Raw genomic sequence first — 10,000 nt, 5'->3', positions numbered from 1 at the left:
AATCACTTGGATAGTAATATGCTAATGTCTCTCTGCGTACTTGAATGTCTCCAGAATTTGTATATTTATTTTCGAACACACTAGCGGCCTTGTTTATCCTGCATGATATTGCAGACATAATTGCAGATTGGCTTCAAAGAGAGTAAAGGCTCAAAATATTCTCGAACTGCAAATTTATAAAAAAAAGGATAAAAAGATAGCGTTGTTTTTAAATGAGTGGTCTGCCTTCTCACATACTTTGTTATTCATTCTGAAACATCTTTGGAAATTTACATTTTTTTTTTTTACATTTATTCCGAAATAATATGATTGTTGAGAAAAAGGCAGAAATTAGATGAATCAGGTATGGAATAATGTTTTAAACACACACACACACACATATATATATATATATATATATATACACACATATATATATATATATACACACAGAATATGTATGTATATATGTTTGTATGTATGGATAATACAAACACACACATGTATACATGTGAATATATGTATTTTATTTTCCAAGATAAGTTTCGACTAGTATTATTTTCTTTTTATGGTTTCAAATGGAGTTTGTGGATTTTGCTTAAACCCACAAACATGGCTAAATTGCTGGATATTGTACGTAGAAAATTATAAGCTTCCAGCGTTCAAAACAGCCTTTGAGACTGCACCATGCAGATCTCTTCAATTCAGTCTCCAAGGGTAAAGCTTTCAAATTGTAGCTTTAAATTGTAGTCCTCAAATTATGTTTGCGCTGAACCAAACAAATTTACTTTTTATATATATTCATTACATTGTCTACTCCGCACAAAGACGAGCAAAGCATAGTTTGTGACATTACTTTGCCTGAGTATACGCTATTTAATGTTGAAGTAAAGAGAAGCCTTTATTATTTGAAATTAATTTTTTTTATATATATTTCTTGTGGCTGTTTCTCTTTTTATTATGTAAATAGATTTGATTGTACATTATTATTATTATTATTATTATTATTATTATTATTATTATTATTATTATTATTATTATTATTATTCCCTAAGCAACAACCCTAGTTGAAAATGCAGGATGCTATAAGCCTAGGGGCGCCAACACGGAAAAATAGCCCAGTGAGGAAAGGAAATAAGGAAATAAATAATATACGAGTATATGAGAAGTAATGAACAATTAAAATAGATCTTTTTAAGAACAGGAAGAACATAGATCTGTCATATATAAACAATAAAAAGAGAATTATGTCAGCCTGTTCTACATAAAGATATTTGCTGCAAGTTTATACTACTTAATATATAGTAACTTACCCAAACGTATTGGAGCATGAAACAATATCGTCATATACGTTATCAATCAATTGAATGCAAAATATTGTCATTGCATATTTTCATTTTTTTTTTTCACTCCGGGAACGTTCACTATAAATTATGAGCGCTATAATATGAGCTGTCAGTATCGTGCCTAAAAGCTTCATTGCGCAATCTTGCAAAGCAATTTGCATAAATCTAGCCGATGAATAATTCATGCAACGTATAATCGAATACGACACAAATCACTCGCAACAACAATGAATTATACACAACATCGTTTTTAAGAGCATGGGATGCAAGAGTTGCATAGACTTGGCACAGTGCAACAGTTGGTTCAGTGCGAACATTCGCTTAGTATTTAATCCGCGTATCATTTTACTTACTTTCTATTGACCTTGATTATATCTAATATTAGCTCGTTAAGAATTTATGTTTAATATTATATTTGCTAATATGATAATGAAGTTTATCTGAGAATCTACAAGGACACCGTGTATGTATCTGTGTGATTATTATTATTATTATTATTATTATTATTATTATTATTATTATTATTATTATTATTATTATTAAATTATTAAATGTTAAGCTACAGCCCTAATTGGAAAAGCAGGATGCTATAAGCCCAGGGGCCCCAGCAGGGAAAATAGCCCAGTGAGGAAAGGAAATACGGAAAAATAAAATATTTTAAGAATAGTAACAATATTTATGATGCATATACATTGACGATAAGTATTATTAAGTTTTAAGGCTCGGAAGGGCAACTGCAAAAAGTTTAGTTCGTATTTACGTATCGTTTTGCTGTGATTTTTTTGTTTTTGTTTCTGTAACCAATAATATGTAAAGAAAAAGAAATGTAATAAATCCAGATTAAGACTCACTTGAATTGGATTACTGCCTTCGTTTTGTAAAAAAGATGATTAACTTATCTAATAATTGAATACAGATAATTATGGAATGTTTCTAGATCAAGTGAACTATTTAGGTATTATGCAAATTTCAAGGTCATGCATAAATTTTTGAAGAATATTTTAAAACTTCGCTTTAATTCCCTTATTCTCGACTAATTACAACACAAAACAGAATAATTGACGTAATTAGCTTCACTAGAGTTTCGTGTAAATTAGTAAATTACTATTCACATCCAAAAAAAACATTACACATTTGCTTAACGAATAAGGTGCCAAGTAGAATAGGTTTCAGCACTGTAACATTTGGTTACATTGGATACAGTAGTTAGAGGTTATGAAACGTAATAGCAATACGAATCTAAACACTAATCCCATAGTGTGTACGCATTCCGTCTCAAATAAGTGCAAGTCTTATGCAGGAGAGTCACGTCCTGTGACAATCCTTCGCTCCCAGCAATGAACTAGGAAAATTTCTCACAGCACTTCACTGGACGGTGAGAAGGCGCCAGCCATCGCCTTGCTCAACACATGTTCTCCTGTTCTCCATTTTTTTTTTTAGTTTTTCTTCTTTATATTTATCCTTTTGGATTAATTCTGATATGTCGTACCTGTTGTTTATTTGTGCATAGAATTTAAAGAAAAAGTGTTGCCGTAATTAAAAACTTCAGCTAACCAAACCCGCAAATTCATTTGGCGAAATCACCAACTTTTCTGGTAAGATGGGCAACTATTGCTGGCAAGATCGACAACTATTGCTGCCGAGATTGTCAACCTTTGATCTTGTATGAAGCAACTTTCCAAGCCGAAACATTTTGTTACTAACTAATTAAAGGTTCTCTGTGAGGAATATCTCTTAATTACAGTAATTTGAATATATTCAGATACAGTCCGTCGTAAATACCACAATGGCAAGGTAAGCAATTATTATATTCGCAACGTTAAGAATTTATTCAATAGATAAATATATAAGACCTGGGCACGTTCCAGGTATTCTCAGAACCGGTACTTCAATTTGGTCCCCCTCCCCCCTCAACTATGTTCCTACTCTCTCTCTCTCTCTCCCTCTCTCTCTCTCTCTCTCTCTCTCTCTCTCTCTCTCTCATTTGCACTTACCTACAACCTGCAGAACTAAGGTTGATTCCAACTGCTTCGAGACACCATTTGTTGTTCAAGAAACTGCATTGGACAAAAAACGTCTTTTGTTTTAACGGGCTTAAATGTTTGGACGGTATTCCTTTTTGGTAAAAAAAAAGTGACTACTTATTATGAATAGTTTTTTTATTATTATTATAGAGAGTGGCCTTTTTCTTTTAGGTAATAGTCTATTTACTTAAGTCTTTTTTAAAGAATAAGGAAATGATTAGTTCAGATATTATAGAAACCAGTTACAAAACTATTCCTTTACACACAATGATTAGAAAAACTGAGAGAGAGAGAGAGAGAGAGAGAGAGAGAGAGAGAGAGAGAGATGTATCCATTGTCCGAGTAAAAAAAATAGAGCAAAATTATAAATGGAAGTGTATCGTCACCCAAAAATAACGAAGAGAGAGAGAGAGAGAGAGAGAGAGAGAGAGAGAGAGGTGAAATAAACAATGTATCCATTGGTCGAGGTACTTAATTAGAGGAAAATTATAAGTGGAAATTAATCGTCACCCAAAAATAACGAAGAGAGAGAGAGAGAGAGAGAGAGAGAGAGAGAGAGAGAGAGAGGGGGGTGGAGTAGGGTTAGCTTCTCGGGGAACTCTAAACACAGGATGCAAGTCATACGAGATAGATATATCAATTATCTTTTCTGTATAAAATTGCTTTCTAGATTCTTAGAAAACTAGAAGACAAAAAAAAAAAAAATAACATAATTTATGAAGCAACAAATAATATAGAATCTTTTAATTTATTTTAAAAAATTACATAGGATCTGTTAGTACAAATTGCAAATAGAGTATTACTGATGCTTAATATCCGGTCGTTTCTAGTAATGAAATATTGCATTCAGTTTTCTCTACACGGTCAATCTGTGCTTTTTTATTACTGCTCTCTCTCTCTCTCTCTCTCTCTCTCTCCTCTCTCTCTCTCTCTCTATATATATATATATATATATGTATATATATATGTATATATATATATATATATATAGAGAGAGAGAGAGAGAGAGAGAGATGAGAGAGAGAGAGAGAGAATGAATATGAACATTTCCCCATTTTTTTTTCTGTTGGCGAAATTATTTTTGATTAGGTAATAAAAAAGAATTATACTCACGATGACTGTTTAATGACAACTTTAACTAAGTAACTATTCCATAATTGCAAGTTATAATTTTGAAAATACTTGAAAGATAAATTCTAAAATAGAAAAAGAAAATAAGTAAACAGGTTAAAATTTGGTTTCGACGTATACATAAATAAAAGAATAATCAGTTCATATCATGTTATCGTTTTTTTCTGTATATTAATCCGATAGCGAATGCAGAGAAAGAGCCTTCTATTAATTATATCACCATAACGAACATTGCTATTGTCAGCTAAAGTAAGGCAATAGAAACCAGCCTCCTGAAGTACAGAGGAAACGTTTTCGCCTATCATTCGCATGACAGCAGATCGATCCCAGCCCGGGGACCGTGATTTTAAGCTGTTTACTGGGGAGGCCACTGCTGTGGTTGGTCCCCACATTGGAGGTTGTGCCTGCTCAGCTGACGTTCTGGTGAGCATGTATTCTAATGATACCGGAACTGATACCCGATTCCTTTACCTTTAAGTCAGATTGGGTTTGTCATAGTATCCTATTTTCTTCCGATAGTACTACATTGGACTCCTCTCTGGTTATTTTTCCTTTGCCTACACATATACCGAATAGTCTGTCCTATTCTTTCCACATTCTCCTCTTTCCTCATGCACCTGACAACACAGATTACCTAACAATTCTTCTTCGCTAAAGGGGTTAACTGGTACAACGTAATAGTTCAGTGGCTGCCTTCCACTTGGTAAGCGTAGAAGAATCTCTTTGGCTATGGTAAGCAGCTCTTCTAGGAGGATACTCCAAAATCAAACCATTGTTCTTTTGTCTTCGGTAGTGTCATAGCCTCTGTACCATGGTCTTCCACTGTCTTGGGTTAGAGTTCTCTTGCATGAGGGTACACTCAGGCACACTATTCTATCTGTTTCCTTATTTCTTTTCCTAACTGGGCTATTTTCCTTGTTGCGGCCCTTTGGGCTTATAGCATCCTGCTTATCCAATTGGGGTTATAATAATAATAATAATAATAATAATAATAATAATAATAATAATAATAATGATTTAAATCATACCATTGGCCAGGATTATAAATAAAAACTTGTCATCCAAATCATCATTACAGAAAAAAAATAAAATGTTTTGGACTTAGTGGCGCCAGTACCTTCTCTTCTCTTCTCTCAGTCTCTTATCTCCTGTTGCTTGAGAAACCGGTTAACGATAAATAATATCTCTCACTGCTATTTATATATCTTACTCTTCATTCACCTGACGATAAAAACTCGGCAATTGGTAAACTTTTTAAGGAATTTCGGTTCAATTTTGATTTTTCTTTCCATGTACTACTAAGCTTTGGGATATTCCTCATGGGCCATTTTTTCCCATACTCATATAACTTATCTTCCTTTAAGAGGCAAGAGTTCTCCCTATTTTATCACTATTTTCCACTTGTAATACTTTTTTCTTGGTGTCCAGGATACAGAAGAGCTACTGTTTGTTTCTCCCCTTCGGTATTATAATAGGAAAAGACCCGAAACTAGTAAAAGACAGGAAAGGAGAAATTGAATAAAAATAGAAGGTGAAAAATATACTCTAACTTTGATAATGGGGAGAAACTCTAAACTCCAACATAGAAGAAACTGAATGGAGAAAAAATAAACAGAAAGAAGATAGGTTGAAAAATAGTTGATACCGAATAAAATAGAAAATCTAACGAAGGAATAAGAGGAAAACTTATTATTAAAAATAGCAGGGACTTAGTAAAAAGAAAGGAGATTCAAAATATGAAATAGAGAAGGCACAGTAATAAAAAAATAAGCTGAAATAAGAATTGTTTATCTCTGCTTTTTGCAGTAGCTGAGAGAGAGAGAGAGAGAGAGAGAGAGAGAGAGAGAGAGAGAGAGCTACTCATCTCGCTTCCCATAATAATTGTGAGTAGGCGCAAGATGCTCACCCCGCGCGACCTCTGTCGGGAAAACACAATGCAAAACGAGATAGCCTTGCGCGTTCTGAGAATTGATAAGGATGAAGAAAGTTCTGTCGCCATTTTTTTAACGATATTTTCCTAGAATTCTCCTCCGGGTTTGTTTAGTCCACTCTTTTAGTGTATTTTTATTAGGCATTGGCATCAATGTTGTCTTGGGAATAGTAGCAAAATAAAAAAGTTCATCATGCACTTCCTTGCTTTGCTGTTTTGTCTTTTGATTATTTATTCTAATTAGACTTCTTTTATAAGACCGTAACCTCGTTATAATTACTAGGTTGCTAGAAAAGCTTAATTTATCTGATCATAGTTTCAATATAACATTATCAGTGTAAGCCAACTCCTGAGCGCATCATATCAGTAAATGCATATCGATGGAATAAAACCATAATATGGAGAGGTCATCAATATTGTCTTGGGAATAGTAGCAAAATTAGTAGTTCATCACGCACTTTCTTGCTTTTCTGTTTTCTGTCTTTCGTTTATTTATTCTAATTACACTTCTTTTATAAGACAGTAACATCTTTCTGTACTACTATCCTCGTTATAATTCGGTTGTTAGAAAAGCTTAATTCATCTGATCATAGTTTCAATGTAACATTATCAGTGTGAGCCAACTCCTGAGCGCATCATATCAATAAATACACATCGATAAACTAAAACTATAATATCGAGAGCTCAGTAAAGCTAAATAATACATCAAGTATTAATATAATTAAAAGCATCTTACGAGCTCTACTCAGTTGAACTACACTTCTTTTGAATGAGAAAATGTTTTAATACCTTTGAGGAACTGAAAGACCATGAAAAGTGTATTCGAACCCTTGCAATTTTGTACATCATGAAACCCTGTCCTGAACATCATCATCGCCTACATCATCTTCTCGAGGTCACTGGGTTATCGGAGTTGGTTCCTTTACGTAAACCTCAATATCCGTCCACCCTGTTGACCACAAGTAAGAGTCAATATCTACGAGATCTTTTTTTTCCAATATAGAGTACTTGGAATAGGAGAGAATTTATCTTTGAGAATTTATGAAAGGATAGTAGATTTTTTATACTTTTCATCCATTTTACCCTATTTTTTATCTCGTTTTTCACGTCAACCTGCCTTTGATCTGTGGAGATCAGAATTTTGATTGCAATAGTGAATGGTTTTTATGAGTGGCTGTCGTTGGTGGAAAATGGTACACTGTTAAAGATTGGCAGTAAAAAAACGGTAAAAATCCTGGAATAAATGTTGCCAGGCATTTACCGTTTTAAAAACGGATGTATTGACGTAAAGGAGTGATATTACGGTCACCAACCCGTAAAAGATAGTAAAGTTTAGTCAAATTACAGTCGCCTGTATTTTACTGTAAAACGGCTGAGAACAGTATATTTTTAGTGAGAATTTCCAATTAAAATTATAGTTTTTTCTAACTGTGTAATCAAATTTTTATTTAAATTTATCAAAAATGTTAAAGTCACCAAAATTCGAATTAAAGCCCAGTGTAATTTCAATGATTTTCTTCAAGATCATTCATTTATAAAGAGCTTAAAGTTAGTCGATCATCTTCAAGAGATTCAAAGAGCTAAGAATTACTTACATCAAAACGTTAAAAAAATGCAACAGATTAGGTTAAAGTTAATCTAACAAACAAAAAAATAGATAAAAATAAATAGGAACATGTTGCGCCATTCTTAGTTTTTGCACAAGTCCGTGGCCTTGAGTTGGTAGGTTATCCTGAATGGGCTGATACTGCGTTCAAGGATAGTGGGTAAGTAACCCTTCCCTTTTCTAGTAGCTGCGAAAAGGCAGGATAACTGTATGCAGTATATTTTTTTCAACGAACGTATCCAAGAGAATAAGTTTAAATAATAATTGTAATATTTTTTAAGGTATTAGTAACTGAAATTAAAAACAAAAGTAAGCTTCATTGACTTAGTTTAGGCGTATTATTATTATTATAATTATTATTATTATTATTATTATTATTATTATTATTATTATTATTATTATTATTATTACTACTAGCTAAGCTACAACCCTACTTGGAAAAGCAAGATGCTATAAGCCTAACGGCTCCAACAGGAAAAACAGCCCAGTGAATGAAGAAATAAATACATAAACTACAAGAAAAGCAACGAACAATTAAAATAGAATATTTCGAGAACAGTAACATGAACTATTGTCAACATCACCACTCAAAATTCACCCATCCATCCAATACATTTAAGCGATGTTGAAAGCAAGTATTAAGAAATAAGTTAATTAGATAACACATGATACAAAAGATAATATTTCAGAGTTTTGGTTAACTCCTACACAGACTTATCTTACAGTCCACCACCGACCTGTTAGAAATTAGAAACTCCTCAATAACCCAAACCATGATTTGTTTTCATCAATTGCTTACATGCTTTAACGATGTTATGCCTCTACTATGTTAATTATTTAATCCAGACACCCTGGAGTCTCTACGGATATTTAATCAGTGTTAAGTGAATGCCATGTTCAGTGTATGTGATGCTAGGCAAATTTATCCTTCACTTACGCTGCCTCCTGCTCGGCTACAACTGCTTTGAGTCTTGGCGCTACTGCAGGAGATGCTGCAGAAAGATGAGAAAAGAAGGTGAGGTGAAAAGTGCTTTGGCCCTGCAAAAGGTAAACAGCGTTGCTGACGGTGAATTATATATTAGAGATTTAGGAATATGGGAGTAATAATTTTTTTTTTTAAACTGATGCTGTGGGCACTGGTCATTGGTTATACATTAAACTTCATTTATTACTTCTATATTATGAAATGAGGATCTATTAAAGATCTGTTATACATTTGGCATCAGTCTTTACATGTAATTAAGGAATCAGAGTGGTATATTTCCCTTCTTAATTCCTAAAAGAAATAATATGATGAGAAATTATGTAATATCTTCCAATTATTCGTCTACATTTCGTTATGTTACTATAACCAAACCAGTGCTGGCAGCATCTATTGCCTATACAGGGATAGAAATCTGACGATCAAGCATCGATAGATAAAATAAGATGGAATAGAATATACTGTAGATCTATTCAATAGGAAAAATCATGTCCACCATCTTTGGGAGGTGTATGTGACGTCGGAATTTTTATTTTCTATTCTCAATACAATTTAGATTTGTAATTTAAAAATCAAAGAAATACATATAATACGACATGAATAAAAACACAACAATTGACATATAACATATAAACAAATATATCACTTAACACACATAGAGATCATCTAACTTACAAAATGAAGTATCTGAAAGGAAAAGTATATGACTCTAAAAAAAACTACATTGAATGGCATCTAACAAGCTAGGGAGATGGAAGTCCCACCTAAGATTAATACTAGGAAATGAAGAGCCCTACTCTAGGAAGACAAGTTACATGCACGGTTGAATAAAGACAGAGAGACAGGCAGATAGACAGACATGATGATGATGATGATTTAGATTGCCTTACTATTGATAAATAGCAAGCACGGGCTCTTGCACTAAGGCAGCCCCGTAAGTCATTTATGGCAGACAGACAGACAGATAAGAGAGATTTCTACGATGATGATGATGATGTTGAT

The 10,000-nt window shown here is 33.2% G+C and overlaps 1 protein-coding gene across 3 annotated transcripts in view; it reads right to left on the bottom strand.

Moving 5' to 3' along the window:
* The window catches only part of LOC137646120 (prostaglandin E2 receptor EP4 subtype-like), a 143,226-nt gene that overhangs the window by 112,955 nt on the left and 20,271 nt on the right, over nt 1-10,000 (bottom strand). For 2 of the 3 annotated variants that reach the window (XM_068379322.1, XM_068379324.1), the window contains exon 2: nt 8,954-9,008. The exons of the other annotated variant lie outside the window; for it this stretch is intronic. The gene's annotated coding sequence lies outside the window, so the exon portion shown is untranslated. The remainder of the gene's footprint in view (nt 1-8,953; nt 9,009-10,000) is intronic. 3 annotated transcript variants of the gene reach the window in all.

This window comes from Palaemon carinicauda, chromosome 8 (genome assembly GCF_036898095.1).
Source record: "Palaemon carinicauda isolate YSFRI2023 chromosome 8, ASM3689809v2, whole genome shotgun sequence".
Lineage (NCBI taxonomy): Eukaryota > Metazoa > Arthropoda > Malacostraca > Decapoda > Palaemonidae > Palaemon > Palaemon carinicauda.
Note: the sequence above shows the minus strand (reverse complement) of the source record. Positions and strands in the feature narration are given on the sequence as shown.